Source organism: Ictidomys tridecemlineatus, chromosome 16 (genome assembly GCF_052094955.1).
Source record: "Ictidomys tridecemlineatus isolate mIctTri1 chromosome 16, mIctTri1.hap1, whole genome shotgun sequence".
In the NCBI taxonomy this organism is placed as follows: Eukaryota; Metazoa; Chordata; class Mammalia; order Rodentia; family Sciuridae; genus Ictidomys; species Ictidomys tridecemlineatus.
The window spans coordinates 8,659,595-8,681,142 of NC_135492.1; the positions used below are offsets into that span (position 1 = coordinate 8,659,595).

Below are 21,548 nucleotides of genomic sequence, written 5' to 3' on the forward strand. Positions count from 1 at the left end.
TGAGTTCCTGCCAGACGCAGCTAGTGGAGCGGGAGCAATATATCCCTGCTCAGAAATGACAACACCATCCCACAGCACAGCACCACTGGGGACTTGTGAAGCTATAATAAGGTACCTCTGCCCCTCAGTTGAAGGTGTTTCTAGTGGAAGTGCAGTAGGCAGTTTGAACTCCACCCAAATCTATCAGTGATGAGCTTGCATTGAGAAAGCTGGACTTCCTCCTTTATTGGGTGAAAATGGAATGTGCCTCTCACCTCCCAAAGGAGTGGTACCAATGCGACCAATAAAAATAGAGGAAGTTGGTGCCTGCATCTTCATGATGGAGTGTTAACCCTCTGTTTTCTTCTAGAAGTTGCAAGGTTTCTATTCTAATTCCCAAGTTTTGGGTTCATTTAGACTTGACTTTTGTGCAGGGTTAGAGACAGGGGTCTAGTTTTATTCTTCTACATACGCACATCCAGTTTTCCCAGCACCATTTATTCATGTGGACACAGAGGAATGGGCATGAGGGCTCACTGAAAGTGGAGTCCTCAGAACATGATGTCCAGAGATAGCCCAGCCTCTGGAATCACAGGCTGTATCTATAGCTTCAGGTTGGCACTATACAGTGAGCCAGGAAAGATGGAGAGAGCAAACCTGTCACTGAGAGGCTTTCATAGCTCCTTATCCTGAAGAGCAAATCATGTATGAATTTTTGCAGAAAACCCTTATGTGTATGGTCAATATTATTATGTGCTGAGGCATCACCAAGAATGTATGGGCATGTGAGAACAGAAAAGAATGGAGTCAGACTCACTACATTACTTCATACACACACACACACTCACACACACACACACACACACACACACACACACACCCTCAAAATATATCACCCAACTCAATACAAAATTAAAATTACAGACTCCTAAAAAAATAGGAATACGTTATTTTGGCCTAACATTTAGAAGTGGTTACTAATTTAAGGCACTAGCTATGCAACAAAAGAAGTAATAAGTAAATTAAACTTTATTGAAAATTGTAGCTTTTGAGCATCAAAGAATGCACTAAAAATGAATTGACAACTCACAGAATGGAAGAAAATATTTGCAAATCATAGATTATAACTCAGAACTGATTGTTACCCCAAATATAGAAAGAACTGCTACAACTAAACAACAAAGAAAATCCAATAAAAAAGTATCCAAAGACTTGAATATGCACTTCTCTAAAGATCATTATGTTTGATAAGTAGTCATCATTTATTATTTATCATTAAGGAATTGCAAATCAAAGTCATAACAAGAGAACACTTTATGAGTAGAAGGATGGCTACAATCAATGACATGGACAATAGCATATGGTCTCAGGGGCAAGGATACACTGTGACCTGGTGAAGAAATGTAAACGATGTGTCTGATTTCTAGCACAGTCTGGAAACTCCTTCCATGTTAAACACAGACTTACTAAATGACCCAGCAATACCAATCCAATGTGTACATCCAAGAGAAACAAAGTTATATGAGTGTTCACAGCAGCTTTATTCAAATAGCCAAAAAGTACAAGTGACTAAGTCAACAAATAAAATAGTTTAATAAATAAGGCATATCCATCTAATGAAATGTTGTTCTGCAATAGAAAGGGATGGAGTACTGATAACATGCTATGACATGAATGAACCTTGAAAATATTATGCCAACTCAAAGACAGGGTCTCACTAAGTTGCTTAAGGCACTGATTTTATCTTTGAGGAAGGAAGGGTCACTTGGCACTTTGTCCACCATACAGACAGCCACACACCTCACCAGGCACAGTTAAAAACATGCTTACTGAAAAGTTCCTGGGAGAAGCCAGGTTTCACAGCATGCTTTGCATGGTCCTCTCCCAAGTTCCTTGATGCCACAATTCCTTTCAACACCTGTTTCTCTACTAGGTCCTCCAGACAGAAGGCAGCATCTTCTGGAATATTTCTTGTCATGCTATGCTATTACCCTGCCCAGACTTTTCCATTCCTCCTTCCTCCGGACCTCACCAGAGAGCCACTTTCAAGGTGGCTCAGGGCAGAGAACACTACTCTCATGGAGCATGCCCTGCAGCCTCAGAAGATGCTCTCCTTAGAGGCATGGGATAATGGAAGAAAGGGGACTCAGGAAAAAGTGCATCATGTAATTTATATCAGAGAATTTTTCTATGGATACATAAAATATATTCATATTTTGAATAGAGATTTACATGTTCCAAAGGAATTGTCATTTCTTATTTTCAGGAATCTGTCATTTTAAAACTCTAACAATAGGAGGCCACGTTTGTCATATTTTTCACCTTCATAAAGTTGTATGTTGAAAAAAAAAGTTGCATGTTGTCCTCTGACCTAATATTAATATAGCTAATGCCATAATGACTCATTCAACCAAAATTTTAGGCAAGGATTTATGAACAGCATGCCATCACCAACCAAGCCCTCCCAAATGAATCCTCAAATGGACACCTCACCAGGCTGGATATCCCGGGATGTGGAACCATCTAAAACACCTATTGAAATTAGGCCACCTGCCACCCTTACTGAGAACCCACCTGTCTGTTTTCCTTTAGACCCACAGCTCCCTCACTGGTACCCCTGAGTATTTTATTTTCCATTTTACATGTTTGATTGTGGTTAAAATATACATGACATGAAATTTGCTATGTTAACCATTTTTAAAAATATTTTTTAGTTGTAGATAGACATAATACCTTTATTTTTTAATATATGGTGCTGAGGCTTGAAACCAAGACCTCAAATGTTCTAGTGAGTGCTCTATAACTGAGTTACAAACCCAGCCCTCATTTTTTTTAACATACAGTCCTTTTACTCAATATGAATACTCTCTAATCCATAGAGAGGTACATTGGAATCACCTAGATCAATTTTAGTATCATTTCTACTAGATTCCATTTCTAAATATGTAGGCCCATTCATTTTATCCAAAGGCAGCATAGTGGAACTCCTGAGTTCTGCTGATCCAGATGGTCTACCATATTTAGAATAACATCCATCTTGCCTTTGTAGAGGAAGATGTGAATCAGAATATGGTTGGCCTGGTGAAGGGATCATTATCCTATGGGCCTGTTCCCATGGATGTTCCAGGGGCCGTATGTCAGAAGGTGCTCTCTGAGGATAAGTTGACTTATCACAGTTTGATTCTCTTCTTTCATTGCTAGTTGGATAGTCCAGAGGATTCTCTGGGCCCCTTGAGCCTCTTTCTCCTCCTACAGGCATCAAAGTTGAGGGTATGAGTGTAGCCTTCTTTTCCAAATGAGAAGGTTTTATTTCACATGAAGGTTGACCCAATGATGAGGGACCATTTGGAGAATCTTTTTGCCAAAGGCTGTATTTGAAGCATCAAGCACAGAAGGATCTTTTTCTACAAGCTTAAATTATAACTCTATTTCAGTTAATTTTTGTATATTGTGAGCATTTTTCCTTAAATTATTGAGGTATCTTTCAGCACATCTAGCTGCCAATTCATTACCATGAGCTTTTTTCTCATAGTAAATAATGTGTCCCTGATAAAAACAAATGGTTCTCTCCAATTCTTCTTCAAGATCTTTTGATCGCTTTCTATTGGTCTCCAGCAGTTTAGTTGTATGGCTGATCTTGTCTTCCTCTTTGAAAAGTTTCTCTTATTGCTCTATCTGGTAATTTTTCTCTCATATTTTCTTTGGAGTTTCATTACATTTTCTTGATATAATTCCATCACGACTTTAAGTTTCTGCTGAAGATTCTGATTCTCACTTTCAAACTGTGTATTTTCTGTTTGCAAAGATGCTTGTTCTGTCTGAAGATTTCTAATATTTTCTATTAGGTCTTCCTTTGTTTTAATTACTTCAGATAATAAAGTAAAAATTTGATTTCTTTCTCTTTCTGAGATTTTAAAAGAGGCCTTTAACTTCACATTATAAACCAGTGTCTTCCAAGACCCTTTTGGCTGATCTTCTAAGTGACCACTAATTTCTGATTAACTCTTCAATTCCAATTCCAAGTAACCATCATCTGTTAGAACTTTTTCAAGCATGGGAGCCAAATCTTTTATCTGCAGTAAGTGTTCAGTCAGAGAATTAATGTGATTCTATTTGTCTCCTAGAATTTGTTCTGCAAGTACTTTAGAGTGTTCAAATATAATTTTCGGTTTAGTAAGGCCATTCACTTTTTTTTTCCATACTCAACTTCTTGTAAAAGCTCTTTATGACTTTCCTGAACTCATTCAAAGCCTCTTTTATTGCTACTGTAATTCTTTCTTTATTCATTTGAAATATTCTCAAGTTTGTTTTAGCTTCAGGTATTTGTGATTTAAGAGATTTTGATTCATCTTCTAAGGACTTAATCCTTTTTGATATATCCACCATCAATTTATCCTGTTGAGAATATTTAGTTTTCTTTTTTTTTAGCTCATTTTCTAGAAAGAGTATTTCATCCTCAAGTTTAGATATGGACCTCTCCAGGATTTTATATATTGCCTCCAAGTTTTCTATTTTTACTGACTCCTTCACCAAAGTGATATCCTTTAAAGGTGACTCTAAGCCTTCCTATGCTTTTTGAATAAGGCTAACATTTTCAAGTAATTGACATTTTTCTTGAATTAGTCCAAAAAGTTTTAGAGCAAGTTTTTTTTTTTAATCTTCTCATGTAATGCCTGTTTCTCACAGACTGATAACTTCTCCACAAAAACAAGAGAACAACAAAAAATCCAATAGCTGCACATATCACCAACTTTCATGGACAGCCATAAGGACTAGGGTGTGTTTCCATGTCTTCAGTCAAGGTAGACCACAACCCTACTTCTTCCAGGACCACCCCCAAGTATGGCTGAGAGATAGCTGTTGCCTCTCCATCGTGCTAAGGCTACTTTGGCCATTCCCTCCACAACCATACAATCCCCAGCCACGCCAAAATAGGCTTTGAACACTCAGGCCTTTGGTCAGGAGAAAACCCACACCAGGTAATGGAGCAGACCGTTTTTTACCAGTGAGGGGCGGGGAGAGGCTGTGGGCATGGGCATGGGCATCCCTGGTCATGGGATCTCAGGGGCCTAGCACACTTACACTGCCTGTAAGGGAAGTCTTGGTCCCTCCACTATGCTATAAATTCTGAACCAGTGAAGGTTCAAGACAGTCCAAATAAAGCCAGAGAGAAGTCCTCTCCAGGTCACCCACCCATTTATTTGTTTTAGGCAAGGCTAAGGCAGAACTTATTATGTGCCATTCTATATAGTCATAATATCACCCAGTTTTATGTAACTAAAATTCTACAGCTTTGTAAATTTTTTAAAGAGTTAGTACACCACATATTTATATTTATGCCACTTGCCCTTTTGTTTTAATTACTCATTCCTTTCCCTCCCCTCCGGTCCCCTCTCTTTATCCTTCCTTCCTTTCTTCTTTTTTCCTTTCCTTTCTTTTCAGTGTTGGGGGTTAAACTTCACGGCCATGTACATGCTGGACAAGCTCTCTACCACTGAGCTATATCTTTAGCCTTGTTGACAATTTCTACAGAAGTCATCTGAATTATTCCATATAAAAACTCTTGTGTTAGAAATTTGAAAAATAACTTGAGAAGAGTTGCAAACATGGGAATAAATAAGTTTTGATAAGTTGTTTTAAAATAATATATGATATTAAATGTTTCTAAAAATAAATTGAGTTGGTTTTCATGTCATTTTTGTAGACAACTATTTATTTAAGAGTCTTTGAAATCTTTTTTCAGACGTTCTTTTCATTTCTCACAGGATATAAATACTTCTAAGAAAGCTGTTCATTATAAATATATATCAAAGAGAAGGATAAGATAAGTGAGATCCTTCCTCAAACAAAACAAAATAAAATGTTGTGTGGGATTCTCACACAGACAGAAGACACCACGATATTCAACAGAAGCAGTGTTTATTTGTGTGTATCTAGCCTCAGTGGATTCTTATCTGAATGCTGAACATTTAGTGTAGAAAGTGATCTCATAAATTCTAGTTATTTTCCTTTTACATACTAGTCTTTGTCTTCATATGAGGTAATAGACATTCCTGATTGAACATTCTATTTCAATACTACAAAGTAGAAAGAATATTCAAAATTGATTTCTGGAGGGCTCACAATGATACAGATGGCATCATGTTCTTTTTCTTTTCTTCTGAGATATGTTTACCATAAAATGCAGCTCAGTGGTAAAGCATCCCTGGTGCCTATTCCCAGTAACAAACCAAAGAAAACCAAATAAATGCATATGCACTTAATTTAAGGCAGAGAGTTTAGCATTATAATGAGTTATATTGAGCAAAGTTTACTCTAGGTCACTTAGAAGAGCAGCTGTGTATCTTTGACTGGTTTAAGGCCTTTTCTAAAGAGCAGATTCTGAAACAAAGAAACAACTTCAAGTGAAGTTAGCCATGAGCAACTCTCTGCCTGCAATCACAAGTGTTCCTAAGTTCCTGCATGTCAGCTGAACACTTTGTAGGCCATTTCCTAGTGGGGATAAAAGTCTGAAGGGGGAGGAAACTTGAATTCTTGGGTGATTCCCTTCTTATTTAACTATTCTAATCAACTTTCTGTCAGTACCTCCAGTATCTAACATGCAGAGAGGTTGAATAGCCTCCAAATCTGGACCTTTGAGAACTGATCCTGGCCCTCTCCTCACTCCACATTCCTTGGTTGTTTTCTGAAGCACCTCAATACCCGGGTTTTGGAGGATTTCACTTTCTTCCACCTCTATGGCTTGCAGTTCACTAAAATTCTATACAATTGTATACCTGAAATTGGGAAGGAGTTTCTCCAGGCAGGAGATTCAGCCTTTCTAGCAGGCTCTCTTGACCTTGAACCTACATAAGGCAGTCCCTTTAGGGCTACCCAGTAGACCACATTTGGGCTATTACTTTTGGGGTTGAGTGTTAGCAATTGTTTTCAGAAAGACATATCTCCCTTGTTCCCAGGATCTCCCTCACTGAGGTAGTACTTACTATTTGATGAAGGATGAAGGCTATCTAGGTGCCCGCCACTCACTTTTCTCACCTCCTTTGCCAACTGGTATCAGAATCAGCTTTCTCTCACACAGCCCATTGCCCAAGGCCCCAATGACTCAGGAGGTTTTAGAGGCTAGTTCTGTAGGAGGGGTGAAGCCATTCTGCATTCTGCAAAGAGACACCTCTGTTCTTAGAGGCTGTAGTGATAGGAATCACCTGCATGTTTTCTTCTAGACCATCTTGACAGTGGGGTTGTGAGGGATGCAGTCAGGAATTCCTTTAAATCAGCTGTCAATTATGGCTAGAGATAGACCCAGGATCCTGTATTCTTGGGCAAGAGAAAAGAAAGCATATTGGTTCCTTCTATACAATTTCAGCACAACTTTTTATTTCTCTGGTTGTACCCGATGCAACAACACACTATATGTGCATTCATATATTTACCTAGGTTAATTATGTCCATCTTAGTCCACCATCTTTACTCTCCACATGCTCTCTTTCATCCCTCCCTCCCCTTATCTCCATCATAGTTCCTCCACCCCCCCATTATGGATCAGCATTCAGTTATCAGAGAGAACACTTAGCCTTTGGTTTTTGTTGTTGTTTGGAATTGGCTTACTTCACTTAGCATAATATTCTCCAGCTCCATCCATTTACCTACAAATGCCATAATTTTATTCTCTTTTAAAGCTGAGTAATATTCCATTGTGTATACATACCACAGTTTCATTATCATTTCATCTATTGAAGGGCATCTATGATGCTTCCACAGCTTAGTCATTGTAAATTGAGCTGCTATAAACATTGCCAGCATTACTAAGCCATAATCCCAGCCCACATTAACCATTTTTAAGTGCAAAAAGAATTCAGAAGTGATCAATAAATTCACTATAACCACCATTTATTGCTAGACTTCATCTTCATAACAGAATCTCTGCACCCATGAAATATTGCCACCCCATTGCCCATCATCCAGTCCCCTGCTTTCTGTTTCTGTGGGTTTGATGTCTCTATATACATCATCTAAGCAGAATTACATAGTAAGTGTCCTTTTGTGATTGTGTGACTACACTTAACATAATGTGGGATGAATCATATTCCATTGTGTGGATGGACAACATGTTTATCCATTCCTCCATCAATGGATGCTTACATTAATTCCACTCTTCAGTTTTGGGGAACTCCTACTTGGCATTTCTAGAAGCTTGAGCAGTAGAGGAGGTGGGGAATCTACAGGAAATGAGCTGTGGTTGGGATCTCATGGGTCCATTAATTCCAACTTGATGTAATCTTTAGGCAAGAGGAGACATGAGCTGATCCAGGTGAGGAAACCTGCAATTAGCACAGAAGGAATTTTTTAATTTAAGTTCATTCCATCTATTGATTCTTGATTTTAATTCTTGTGCCACAGGAGTCTTATTAAGGAAGTTGAGGCCTGATTCCACATATGAAGATTAGGGCCTACATTTTCTTCTATTAGTTGCAGGATCTCTGGTTTTATTCCTAAGTTCTTGATCAATTTTGAGTTGAGTTTTGTGCATGGAGAGAGATAGGGGTTTAATTTTACTTTGTTGCATATAGATTTCCAGTTTTCCCAGCATCATTTGTTAAAAAGGCTATCTTTAATCCAATGCATCTTTTTGGCACCTTTGTCTAATATAAGATAATTGTAATTTTGTGGGTTAGACTCTGTGTCCTCTATTCTGTACCATTGATCTACCAGTCTGTTTTGGTGCAAATATCATGTTGTTTTTGTTACTATTGCTCTGTTGTATAGTTGAAGGTCTGGTATAGTGATGCCACCTGCTTCACTTTTTCTGCTAAGGATTGATTTAGTTATTTTGGGTCTCTTATTTTTTCAGATGTATTTAATGATTGCTTTTTATATTTCTATGAGGAATATCATTGGAATTTTGACTGGAATTGCATTAAATATGTATATTGCTTTTGGAAGTATGGTCATTTTGATAATATTAATTCTGCCCATCCAAAGCAAGATATAACTTTCAATTTTCTAAGATCTTCTTTGACTTCCTTCTGTAGGGTTCTGTAATTTTCATTACATAGATCTCTCACATTCTTTTAAGTTTATTCTCAAGTATTTTATGTTTTATGAGCCTAATGTAAATGGGGTAGTTTTTCTCATTTCAGATTTCGGAGGATTTATCACTGGCATAGAGAAATGTTTTGATATAGGGGTGTTGAGATATATATATATATATATATATATATATATATATATATATATACTACTTTGATGAATTTATTTGCTAGTTCTAGAAATTTACTGGTGCAAAATTTAGGGTCTTCTAAGTATATAATCATATCATCAGCAAATAGTGCCAATTGAATTTCTTTTTTTTCCTATTTGTATTCCTTCAATTTCTTTCATTTGTCTGATTGCTCTGACCAGTGTTTTAAGAACTGTGTTAAATAGAAGTGCTGAAAAAGGGCACCCCATCTTGTTCCAGTTTTTAGAGGGAATGCCTTCAATATTTTTCCATTTAGAATGACATTGGCCTGAGGCTTAGCATAGATAGTCTTTATGATTTTGAGATATATTTCTATTACCCCAAGTTGCTCTAGTGTTTTGAATGTAAAGGGGTACTGTATTTCGTCAAATGCCCTTTCTGCATCTATTGAGATGTTCATATGATTTTTATCTTTAAGCATATTGATATAATGAATTACATTTATTGATTGTATATGTTAAACCAACATTGCATATCTGGGATAAATCCCACTTGATCATGGTGCACAATCTTTTTGATATTTTTTTTTTTGATTTGCTAGAATTTTATTGAGAATTTTTGCATCTATGTTCATTAGAGATAATGGTCTGAAGTTTTTTTTTTCTTTTTTTTTAATGTATCTTGGCCTACTTTTGAAATAAGGATGATATTGGCCTCATAAAATGAGTTTGAAAGTTCTGCCTTTTTTTTCTATTTCCTGAAATAAATCGAAGAGTATTGGTACTAGTTCTTCTTTAAAGGTCTTTAAGAACTTGGCTGTGTATCCATTCAGTCCTGGGCTTTTCTTGTTGGTAGACTTTTGATGACATCTGCTATTTTTTCACTCAAAACTGATATGTTTAAATGGTTTATATCATCCTGATTCAGTTTGGGAAAACTATATGACTCTAGAAATTTTTTGATGCCTTCAAAATTTTCTATTTTATTGGAGTACAAGTTTTTAAAATAGTTTCTAATTATGTTCTGTATTTCCGTAGTGTTTGTTGTGATATTTTTATTTTCATCACATATGTTAGTGATTTGGGTATTCTCTCTTCTTCTCTTCATTAGCATAACTAAGGGTCTGCCAATTTTATTTAGTTTTTTCAAAGAACCAACTTTTTGTTTTGTCAATTTTTTCAATTATTTCTTTTTTTTTCAATTTCATTAATTTCTGCTTTGATTTTAATTATTTTCTGCCTTCTGCTGCTTCTGGTGTTGATTTGATCTTGTTTTTCTAGGGCTTTGAGATGTAATGTTAACTCATTTAATTGTTGACTTTTTTTTTCTTTTAAGGAATAAACTCCATGCAATGAGCTTTCCTCTTAGAATCACTTTCATAGTGCCACAGAAATTTAGATATATTGTGTCTGTGTTCTCAATTACCTCTAAATTTTTTTTTGAATTTTCTCTTTGATGTCTTTGGCATCCCATTGTCTATTAAATACAATATTATTTTGTCTCCAGGTGGTGGAATGGATTTTTTATTTTATCATTGATTTATAATTCCATTCCATTATGACTTGATAAAATGCAGGGTAGTATCTCTACTTTTTATATTTGCTAAGGGTTTTTTTGTGGCACAGTATATGGTCTATTTTAGAAAAGGATCCATGTGCTGCTTAGAAGAAAGTATATTCTTTCATTGAAAGATAAATTATTCTATATGTGTCAATTAAGTCAATTTATTTATTATATTATTAAATTCTATCATTTGTTTGCTCAGCTTCTGTTTGTAAGGTCTGTCTAGTGAAGAAAGTAGTGTGTCAAAGTCACTCAAAATTATTGTGTTGTGGTCTATTTGACTCTTGAACTTGAGAAGAGTTTGTTTGATGAATGTAGAGGCTTCATTGTTTTGGGTGTATATATATATATATATATATATATATATATATATATATATATATATATATATACATATATTTAAAATTGTTAAGTCTTGTTGTTGTATGGTTCTCTTGAGTAGAAGGTAGTGCCCTTCTTTATCCTTTTTGATTGACTTTGGTTTGAATTCTACTTTATTTGATATAAAGATGCAAACTTCTGCTTGCTTCCACAGTCCATGTGAGTGGTACAATTTTCCCCCACTCTTCACCTTTAGTCTGTGGATATCTTTTTCTATGAGATGAGTCTCTTGGAGGCAGCAGATTTTTAGTCTTCTTTTTCTTAATCCAATCTGCAAGTCCATGTCTTTTGATTGGTGAGTTTAGGCCATTAACATTCAGGATTATTATTGAGACATGATTTGTGTTCCCAGCCATTTTTTAAAATTTATGATATTTAATGTGGCTTGGTTTATCCTCTGATTTTCATCATTGTTTTTATTTTCTTATCTTAAAATATTTTGCTGAGGATGTTCCATAGTTCAGGCTTTCTAACCGTAAATTTTTTTAACTTTTGTTTATCATGGAAGGTTTTTATCTCATCATCAAATCTAAAGCTTAGTTTTGCTGGATATAAGATTCTTCATTGACATTCATTTTCTTTCAGGGCTTGGTATATGTTGATTCACAGTCTCCTGGTTTTGAGGGCTTGGGTTGAAAAATCTGCTGAGATATGAATTGGTCTCTCTATATGATCTGATTTCTCTCTTTTGTGACTTTAAAAATTATATTTTTATTTGGTATGCTGGTCATTTTTATTATAATGTGCCTTGGTGTAGATTGGTTGTAATTTTGTATATTTGGTGTCCTGAATCCTCTCGTATTTGGTTTTCCAATTCATTCTTCATGCTTGAAAAATTATCTGATATTATCTCATTGAAAAGATTGTGCATTTCTTTGATTTGAAACTCTGTGCCTTCCTTTATACCAATAACTCTTAAATTTGGTCTTTTGATGCTGTCCCATTATTTTTGGATGTTCTGCTCATGATGTCTAACTATCTTCACTGTGTGATCAAATTTATTCTCTAGATTTTATACTTTGTCTTCATTATCTGACACTCTTTTTTCTAGGTGATATAGTCTATTCATTATGCTCTTTGTTGAAATTTTTATTTGATTTATTGTATCCTTCATTTCAAGGATTTCTGTTTTTTTTCTAGAGTCTCTATCTCTCTCTTAAAGTAATTTTGTGCTACCTGTATTTTTTTCTCTTATTGTTGAAGTGATCAATTTCTGCCTGTAGTTGCTCCTTTAGGTAATTTACAAATTCACAGATCATTTTAATTATAACATTTTGAACTCCTTCTCTGACATTTCATCAACTTCACTTTCCATGGGTTCTGTTATTATAGTGTCCTTTTTTGTTTGGGGCACTTTCCTCTATTAGTTTTTCAAGTTGTGTTTGTGCCTCCCTTTATTGCAGTGTGGATCTGAGGTATTACATTTTTTACCTATATTCTTGTTGTACCTGTGCAGATTATCTGTATCTTGACTCAATGTTGAGCTTCCAGACTCTACTGGTGTCCCTCAATGAATGCTTCTGCATACTGAATCTGGGTCCTGCATAAGTTGGCATGGGTAAATGTGGGCAGCCAGTCTGAATGTTTCACATTCTCCTCCCTTGAGCAGAGAGGCTTTGACCATCACTACATTATGAAGTGACCTGGACATTGCCCCAGTCCTGGAGGTTGAGGATGCATCTTCAGAAGTAGGCATGTCACCCCATGGATTGAGCTATGCTCACTTGTTCTTTTGTGATATTACCCCTTTACTCTGTTTGGGATAGAATGTTCCATGGAAATGCCTTTTGTGTGTCCATTTCTCTTGCTCTGGTTTTGGGTATGGCCTTCTTATATGTCAGCCAACCTGCTGACAGCAGGCTTCAGAAAAATAGACTCAATCCCTGAAACCAGATCCCTTGCCTCATTTGAATGGCTTCTCCTCAACTAAAAGGTTCAGTATGCACTTACTCTTTCTTTCTGCAGACACTTAAGGTCAGAGGAGACATCACAGGACCCCCCCCCCCGCAAAAAGAAGGTGTTTCTGTCTCTTGTGTGGTTATTTCATGCAGCCCATTTGACCTGGAGTTACCCTTGGTGTTTTTATCATGAGAAACATGACAAGTGAATCTGGGCCACTGGGCTTGACCTCTCTTGGCAGTCAGGTGACTGTGGTGGTCTGGGCTGAAATTTGGCTGCCACAGTACTCTGCTGGTCAGAAGGAGTTGTCCTGCACCTGAGGCTATGCTCTGGTGGGTGTCTGACCCACCAGGGTAGGGTGGAATGGGATTGCTGTGAGCCTGGGACCACCAGGCCAGTGATGATTTGTTCTTCTTTAAGTTTACTTTGTTTCAGGAGAACCAAGATGGCAGCATGCAATTTTTTTTATTGATTTTTTTGAATCTCAAAAGCAGTGCTTATTTGTTTTATTATGTTGTTATGAGCAAAATTTAAATAAAAATAAAGTGCTCTCTCTAACCATGCACTAAACTTAACTCAAAATTGAACAAGGACCCAGAAATTAAATCAGAGACTCTGTGTCTAATAAGAGAAAACGTAGATTCTGATCTTCTTCATTGGGATTAGGACACAACTTTCTTATAGCCCAGGAATTTAAACCAAGAATCAATAAATGGGATGAAATCAAACTAAAAACTTTCTTCTCAGCAAAAGAAATAATCTGTAAAGTGAACAGAAAGCCTACACCTTTTTACCCCTCACACATCAGATAGAGCACTAATCTCTTGGGCATATAAAGAAATCAAAATGCTAATCACCAAAAAAAAATAATAACCCAATCAACACATGGACTAAAAACTGGAACAGGTACATATAAGAAGAGGATACACAATCAATCAACAAATATATAAAAAAAATGTTCATCATCTCTACCAATTTGAGCAATGCAAATCAAATCTAGTCTAAGATATTATTTCACTTTAGTCAGATGGCAAGTATTATGAAGACAAACAACAATAAGTGTTGATGAGGATGTGGGGAAGGAAAGGTACTCATCCTTTCCTGGTAGGACTACAAATTGGTGCAGCCCATATGGCAAATAGTATGGAGATTTCTTGAGAAGTTGGGAATGAAACCACCATGTAATCCACCTCTCCCTATCCTCGGTCTATACCCAAAGGACTCAAAAAGAGCATACTTCAGGGACACAGCTACATCGATGTTTATAGCAGCACAATTCACAATAGCTAAAGTGTGGAGCCAACCTAGATGCCCTTCAGTGGATTAATGGATAAATAAAAAAACATGGCATATATACACAATGGAATTTTACTTAGCAATAAAAGTCAATAAAATCATGGCATTGGCAGGTATATGTATGGCATTGGAGAAAATAATGTTAAGTGAAGTTAGCCAATCCCCCATAAAACCAAATGGTTAATGTTTTCTCTGATATAAGGAGGCTGACTCATAATGGGGTAGGGAGGGGGAGCATGGGAGGAACAAATGAATTCTAAATATGACAGAGGGGTGGGAGGGAAGGGAAGGAGACAGGGAATTAGCAAGGATGATGGAATGTGATAGACATCATTATCCAAAATACATGTATGAAGACACAAATTGGTTTTCATCATACTTTATATAAGAACAGAGATATGAAAAATTGTCGTATATATGTGTAATAAAAATTTTTATGCATTCTGCTGTCATCTTTTATTTTAACTCAATTTAAACAAACAAACAACAACAACAACAACAAGAAAAAGAGCTCTGTCTGGGAAGGGAATGGAGAAGTTCCAGGGTACTTTGGAGAAACCTATTGGATAATCAATATCTGCAAACAGTTGAGAATTATTGCTAAAAATTTTAGGAAATGGTGAATCCCTTTCTACACCTATAAGGAAAGGAGCATGAGCCATGAAGGTCCACAAAGAAATAGTCTGTGTACTATTGATGATTAAAGTAGTTAAAGAATAAATTAAGAATATAGAAGGCTGGGAGACATTTTGATGTGAATTTATCTCATCTGTTCAGATTGTTTGACCAACACTTTGACATCACCACAGGTTTTTGGATATTGTGGTTTATTGTCGTTGATGATGCTTTCTCATCTTGAGAGTCAGTTTCTGCATCTGTGGAATCAGACATCAAGTGTTGCACAAGTCTTGCTGGGATCCATATTGGTCTACATATTCTGGAAAAACACAAGCAAAAGCTTTCACTAGGGTCAATAAAGGGGGCTGGTGGTTGCCATTGTTGTTTTTGAGGATATTTCCAGACCACTTATGGTAACTTGAGGGACTTGTTAATGGCTCCTAGTTTCTCTGTATTGGGTTATGGTTAACATCCTCAAATTTCAAAAAACATAAGGTAAATAAAGCCATATTGGTTAACATATGAGGAATTGCATCAGTTAGCAAGGGATTCTAGCTCTAATTTTTGTGTTTTGAGCCATAAAATTTTGATGGGCTGTCTCAAAAATGGTGTTGTGCTTGGGGGTTAAAAGGAATTCTTGGAAAATATTTAATGTTCTATTGTGCACAGAATAGAGCAAACATTTTGAAAGTATAAGCTGAACCATTGTGTGCTGTTACATTATGTGGAAAACATTTTGTCACAATGCATTTGAGCATATGTTGAATGACATGATTAGTTTATTCCCGAACCATAGGAGTAGCTGTAAGTAGTCCAGAAGATGTGTCAATTGTGACATATAAATAGTTTAATTTACAAAGCAAGGGTATGTATATGACAACAATCTTCCATAAAGACAATGCCTTTAAACCCCATGAAATGACTCTTTGAGGTTGTAAGACACCCCCCCCCAAAAAAAAAGAAGCATAACTTTTACAAGTTTTCACTATCTGTTTAGTTTGTAGGATACTGAGTGTAGAAAAAAAAGTGTTTAAGGGAGTGGACTGAATGATGTAATTGAGCATGTAACTCTTGCAGATTCCCAATCAGTGCCATATTCACTTCACATGGCTTGATCTGTTAAATTATTAAACTTTGAGATAAATACAGGTAAAACAGTATGTGATGAATCCAGCCTAATTTCATCCTAAGACTGGGAGCCATCTGTCACAAGGTCATGAAAGGTTCATTTCTGTTTTAATGTAAAATACTAATATTTCTATTTGGCCTAATCACACTTTGGTGTTTTAAACTTGCTTGGAACTCCTGCCCAAGCTTTGAACTTACTTATGCCTGGCTCTCCCTCACCAGATAACAACCCTTCCTAAAAATCTCAGCTGCTCCTCATTAATTCTGATGGTGGAATCTGAGTTTACTCCCTACCTTGAGATGTTAAGATATGTGGATTGTTAACCTGCTATCTGCCTTTGCATTATGCTTCCCAGGATCCTGTCAGCTGTAAGCTGCCTAGACATCTATATTTGTAACTTTTTATGTTATAAATACTTACCTGTGCTTAGACCAGGCATTGTCCTCTGGCCTTACTCTTTGGTGAGGCAATTCACTGATCAGCTCTCTTATGAACTCAATATAAGCTTGTTTTAATTTGGTTTAGAATTAGTGTCAGTGGGCTTTGCTTTGCATTCTGGGTTCAACATAAGAGCTCTGATATGAGTTATGAACAGTGAGTTAGTATATTTTTGGAGCACTCTTTGAGAAAAAAGAAGGAGTATATCCAAAACTGATTTTGCTTTCCTTTAATAAAGAAACAAGGAAACCTGGCTATAAGTTAGGCACAATAAACACTATCAGTAAAGATGTATATATAGTGACTTAGCTTCAATGACCCAAGTGGTTGCCTGTAACTAATAATTGGGGTGAGGCAGGTAGCTCCTTGTAAGTTCAGGTTTTGTATTCATCTCTGTTAAGATTATAAATAAGAATTAATAGGCCACCAGAATAACTGGCATCAGTACTGATGAGGTCAGCTGCAGGAATTTGTTTATCACAAATTATCTTTAAAAAATAAACTGTTTTATCAAATAAATCTTGGATAGGTTTGCAATGAGTAAATGATTAACCAATGAAAAAGTCATAATTGAATGTTGAAACAGGATATTATTTTTCAAATGGAGGTTTACTTCCTGTTTAATTAATGGCAAGACAAATTTATCAGGTTTTAGACCAAATAATTGAAGAGTACTAGTGTGTAGTTGTAATACCATTAGACAAAACATACTATTTGGGGGTAATTTTGAAAGAAAAAGCAGCAGAAAGATGCACTGATTCTAAATGGCTACATTATTCCTGGAAAAAGAAGACCAGTGGGAATAGGTGAGGTGTATAAACTATAGTAATAATGTCCTTGTCAGGATCCCATTGGCTAAGATGAAAATCAGCAAGCTGATTATTAACCTCTTATAAGGCTTTGTAAGCTTCAGGAGTTAATCTTCTTAAAGACAAAGAATATAGATCATTTTCCAAACATTGGAACAGAGGAGGTAGAGCCCTTCAAAGAACCTGTTGAAATGTAAGCCAATTTCTGTTTCCTAAAACCTTTTGTAAATCATTTAAAGAGATTTTATGTAAATGTTGAGAGCCTGTACTAAGATCTCTGCAAGAGTTAATAAATGATTCACAAAAAGTGAAAATGGGCTAATTTTTGAACATTTCCTGGAGCTCTATTTAATTCAATTTCTTTAAGTGTTAATTGGACTTGTTGGAAGATGGAGTCTAGGTCTTGTGCAGAGGGGTGGGCTAAAATAATGTCATCCATATAATGTATAATCATGAGGTCTGGTACCTTGAAGAAAGGCACCAAAGCCTGGAATATATAATATTGAGTGGTTTTCATGCCTTATGTTAAGCCTAACATCGCCATCTCTGACATGGTACAGCTTGATTTAATATATGCAGAAAGAGTCAACTCCTCTATATGGCACTCTTGCAACATCTGTGAAAAAGAAAAACATAAGAGCTTATAGCCAAAAAGGAGACTCCTTGCTCTTTCTACATTCTTTCTCCTGTTCTTTCTCCATTTCTACTTAAATCTCAACATCTCATATCAGATACCCCTTTTCTTCTACATCTGTGTTACCCTCCTCTTGCTCACTATCTTTTGTTCTTGTTAGCTTTCTCCATTTTCCTTATGATCTTCTCTTGCAATAGCTGCTCTCCCAAACAACAGTGGGCCACTGCTGTGATCTCTTCTCCATCCAGAGTGAGCCACTAACAGCTAGCAAAATAACATAAAAGAAGTTTAAGGCTTGTTTATGTGTTTGCTACTGCTGCTGAGGAGCATTTTTCAGAGCCAGTTGGTCACCAGACATAAGTATTGAATATTCCTTCCAAAGGAAACCATGGATTTGTAGCTAAAAATTCTTTCCAAAAAGTTTCTAATTCCTCATAGTTTACTTTTATACCCTGGGCATTTAAAAGCTGCTGTGTAATTAGTAGATGAGCATGTTTATGTTAACCAGGTAAATTACCCATTGCCCTGACCACTTATGTTTTGAGCTTTGCATTTTTTTATGGCCAGGGATCCCTCAAGCAAAATAACCTGATTATCCAATGTTTGAGCACCAGAATGTTGAAGGGCCTGCCCTTCCAATATCTACTGTGGGAGCTTGAGGGCATGGAGAAACCGCTCCAGAAAATGTTTCAGAGAACAAAATATGCTTTATTTCACAGCAAAAAATAGCTTTAAGAGTGAGTATTTGCCAATTTACATATAACAGTCATGATATGCCAGTGGTGATTCACAATAGACCATCTTATGGAAGTCCAGACATCCAGAGTCAAGAAACTGACATGTAGGCTGGCCTTGCACCAACAGGGAAATAACTCCTTGTCAAAGGAACAAGGAAGTTGCACTTGACAGTGTTCTGACAGAAGTTTGTCCCCAAACATAATATTCTATGTTAGAATTTCCCTGCTGAACAATGAGCAAGATAAGCATTTCTCCATGTAGTTCCAAGGTCAGGTCCTGCAACAAAAACTAAATCTAAAAATCTATAAAGTCTTACTTAGAACTAAGGCCTGTGTATCTGAACGTTTATGCTAGTGTCTCTTGAGTACCTGGAATTGTTTCTTGTAACAAAATCAGTAATGCATGTATATTGGTCATGGCACACACTACCTTCAAATAGTTAAAAGGAAAATATGATTTGTAAAGGGTGAAAAGTACACTAGTGAATGAAAAAAACTATACTAACCTCCTATCACTATACACATATTCTGCATAATTTCAGTGCAAAGTCCTTACTATATGCTGGAATACTTGCTCTTAACCTCTCTTGGTCTTCTACCTCGATGTAATGACTTTTAAATGAATGCCCTACTGCTCTGTTCTGTCTAGTAAAATCTTATGCATTCCTTCCAGACCTGGAGTAGATTTTCAGACTTAACCCATTAAATTCCCAGGAGCTCAATTCTATGACTATTTCAATGAAATTGATACAGGTGCATTAAAATAGGTTTGAACTTATCATTGAGAGCTTATATATTATCATGTTGCTGTCAATCAACATTATATTTATTTTAATGTACTTAGTCTTATAACCATTACATATCACATAATTATATGTCATATACTGTATTTAGGTTTTCATACGTGTTCCACATCTGGGACCATGGGACACAGTTTCTCTTCCCATGGCTGCATCTCACACACAAAAAAGGGCTAACATCAGCCATTTGAGTACATATGCACAAGACACCTCTTGGGACGCAAATAACATTCAGAAGTAGGTTCTGCACAGATCCACCTTGGCTAGAATAAAGGCATGGAACATGAGATTTCAGAGATGGCAAGAGCCAGAGCTTCTGGAACATTGTGCTGGGTGAGAGGCAATGTCTGCTCAGTATTAGTGGCATCAGGAACTTTCCTAAGCAATATGCAGTATAACTTTATGGTTTCTCCCAACTGTATAGTTTCCAACCCAGATTCTCAGACCCCTTTAGAAAATCTGTAAGCTACCTAATGCCCTTCAATAAATGTTTAAGTCCTGAAACTAAGTATTCTGGAAGATACATAAAATACAAATTTTGCATCTTATTCCAAGATATTTTAAGACCATTAGTGGATTATGCATAACCTGGTTCTTTTAGAATACACAGGGACTTACAGATTATAGTGATAGTTTAAGACATCAAAATGTAATGAAGAGTGGAGTCACGGGGCTTTTTGAAGATTTAACAACTTTAGGCAGAGTGAGCAGTCTGTTTGACCACTTCTTACCTGCCCACTAAGATTTAGGTAGTGTGTTTTCTGTATTGAATATGGGCAGGACCATGACCAATTGCATCAGTGTTAAAGAAGCTTTGTGACTTCCAAGAATAAATCAAATGACACAATAGACACACCTCTGCCTTATATCCTGAGATACCCCAAGCCATCATAAAAAAGACTGGCTTCCCAAATACCACATGCTGAAGGTAGCTGAGACCATATTGATGAGCCATATTAGGTGATCTCACTGACAGACCCAGCTGAGAAATCAGTTGTGAGACACAGTCTGATGTTTTGTGTGTTTTTTTTAATTGATACTTGTGTGGTCTTCCCTTGACTTTCTTGCCAAGATTTGATTATTGGAGGAAAACTAACTCTTGCCTGGTCTTGCCTTATCTGGCCTTGCCTTACCTCTTCGTGGCATCGCTGCTGAGAAGTTAAGTCTTGCTTGGCCTTGCCTAGCATGACCTTGACTTGTCCTTCCAGCCTTGTCATGGCTTGTGCATCAGGGGAAGGCAAAGCTTGCCCTAACTTGAATTGGTGGCTTGCTTCATTGACCAACCATGGTTTAGCTATGAAGGGGAAAACCAGTCTTGCCTTGCATTATTATTTCTTTTCCCTTTGATATGCCTTGCTGTGATTGAGCTATCTTAAGAAAAGCCAAATCTTCCCTGGTCTGGCCCCAACTTTCATGGCTTGGTCATGAGGGAAGCCAGACTTTGCCTGGCCTGACAACTTGCCTTCTGTATCAGGAAAGCCAACCCTTGTTTGCTTTTCTTCCTCACCTTACCTTTCTTCTCTTGCATTGCTATGGCTTGGCTACTGAGGGGAAAACAAGCCTGGCCTTTCTGCATTTTGCCATGCATTGCCTTGAGATGGCTGTCATTGGGAAGCTAAATTCGTCTCATTGTTCCTATCCTTGCCCTTAGCTTTGCTATGAAGAGAAAGCCAAGCCTTTACTTTCCTTGCTGTTTTGTCTTTTAAAGACTTGACTGTAGAGGGGAAGCTGAGCTCCCCTTGCCCCATGCTACTTTGCTTTCACTTCACTTGGCTGCCAGAAGGAAGCCTCATCTTGCCTTCTTTTCCTTTCCAGGTCTAAGAAACCTCTGTATTCTCAAATATTAGTATTAAGGTTCTTATTCCATCTGCCAAGAAGGGGAATCACACAGATGGTGGAAAGAGACAGACATCATTATACAAAATACATGTATGAATATATGAATTTGGTGTCAACATATCTTATATATTAACAAAGATATGACAATTTGTGTTACAAAGATGTATTAAAAATTGTAATGCAAAAAAAGAGAGCTCATGTATAATGGCATAATTTGGCATGAACATACTTTATATACAGAGTTATGA

General features: G+C 36.7%; 1 pseudogene; it reads right to left on the minus strand.

The window, feature by feature from the left end:
- Positions 1-2,827: 2,827 nt before the first annotated feature.
- On the minus strand, positions 2,828-4,768 carry LOC144371431 (melanoma inhibitory activity protein 2-like; annotated as a pseudogene).
- Between the last annotated feature and the right edge of the window lie 16,780 nt (positions 4,769-21,548).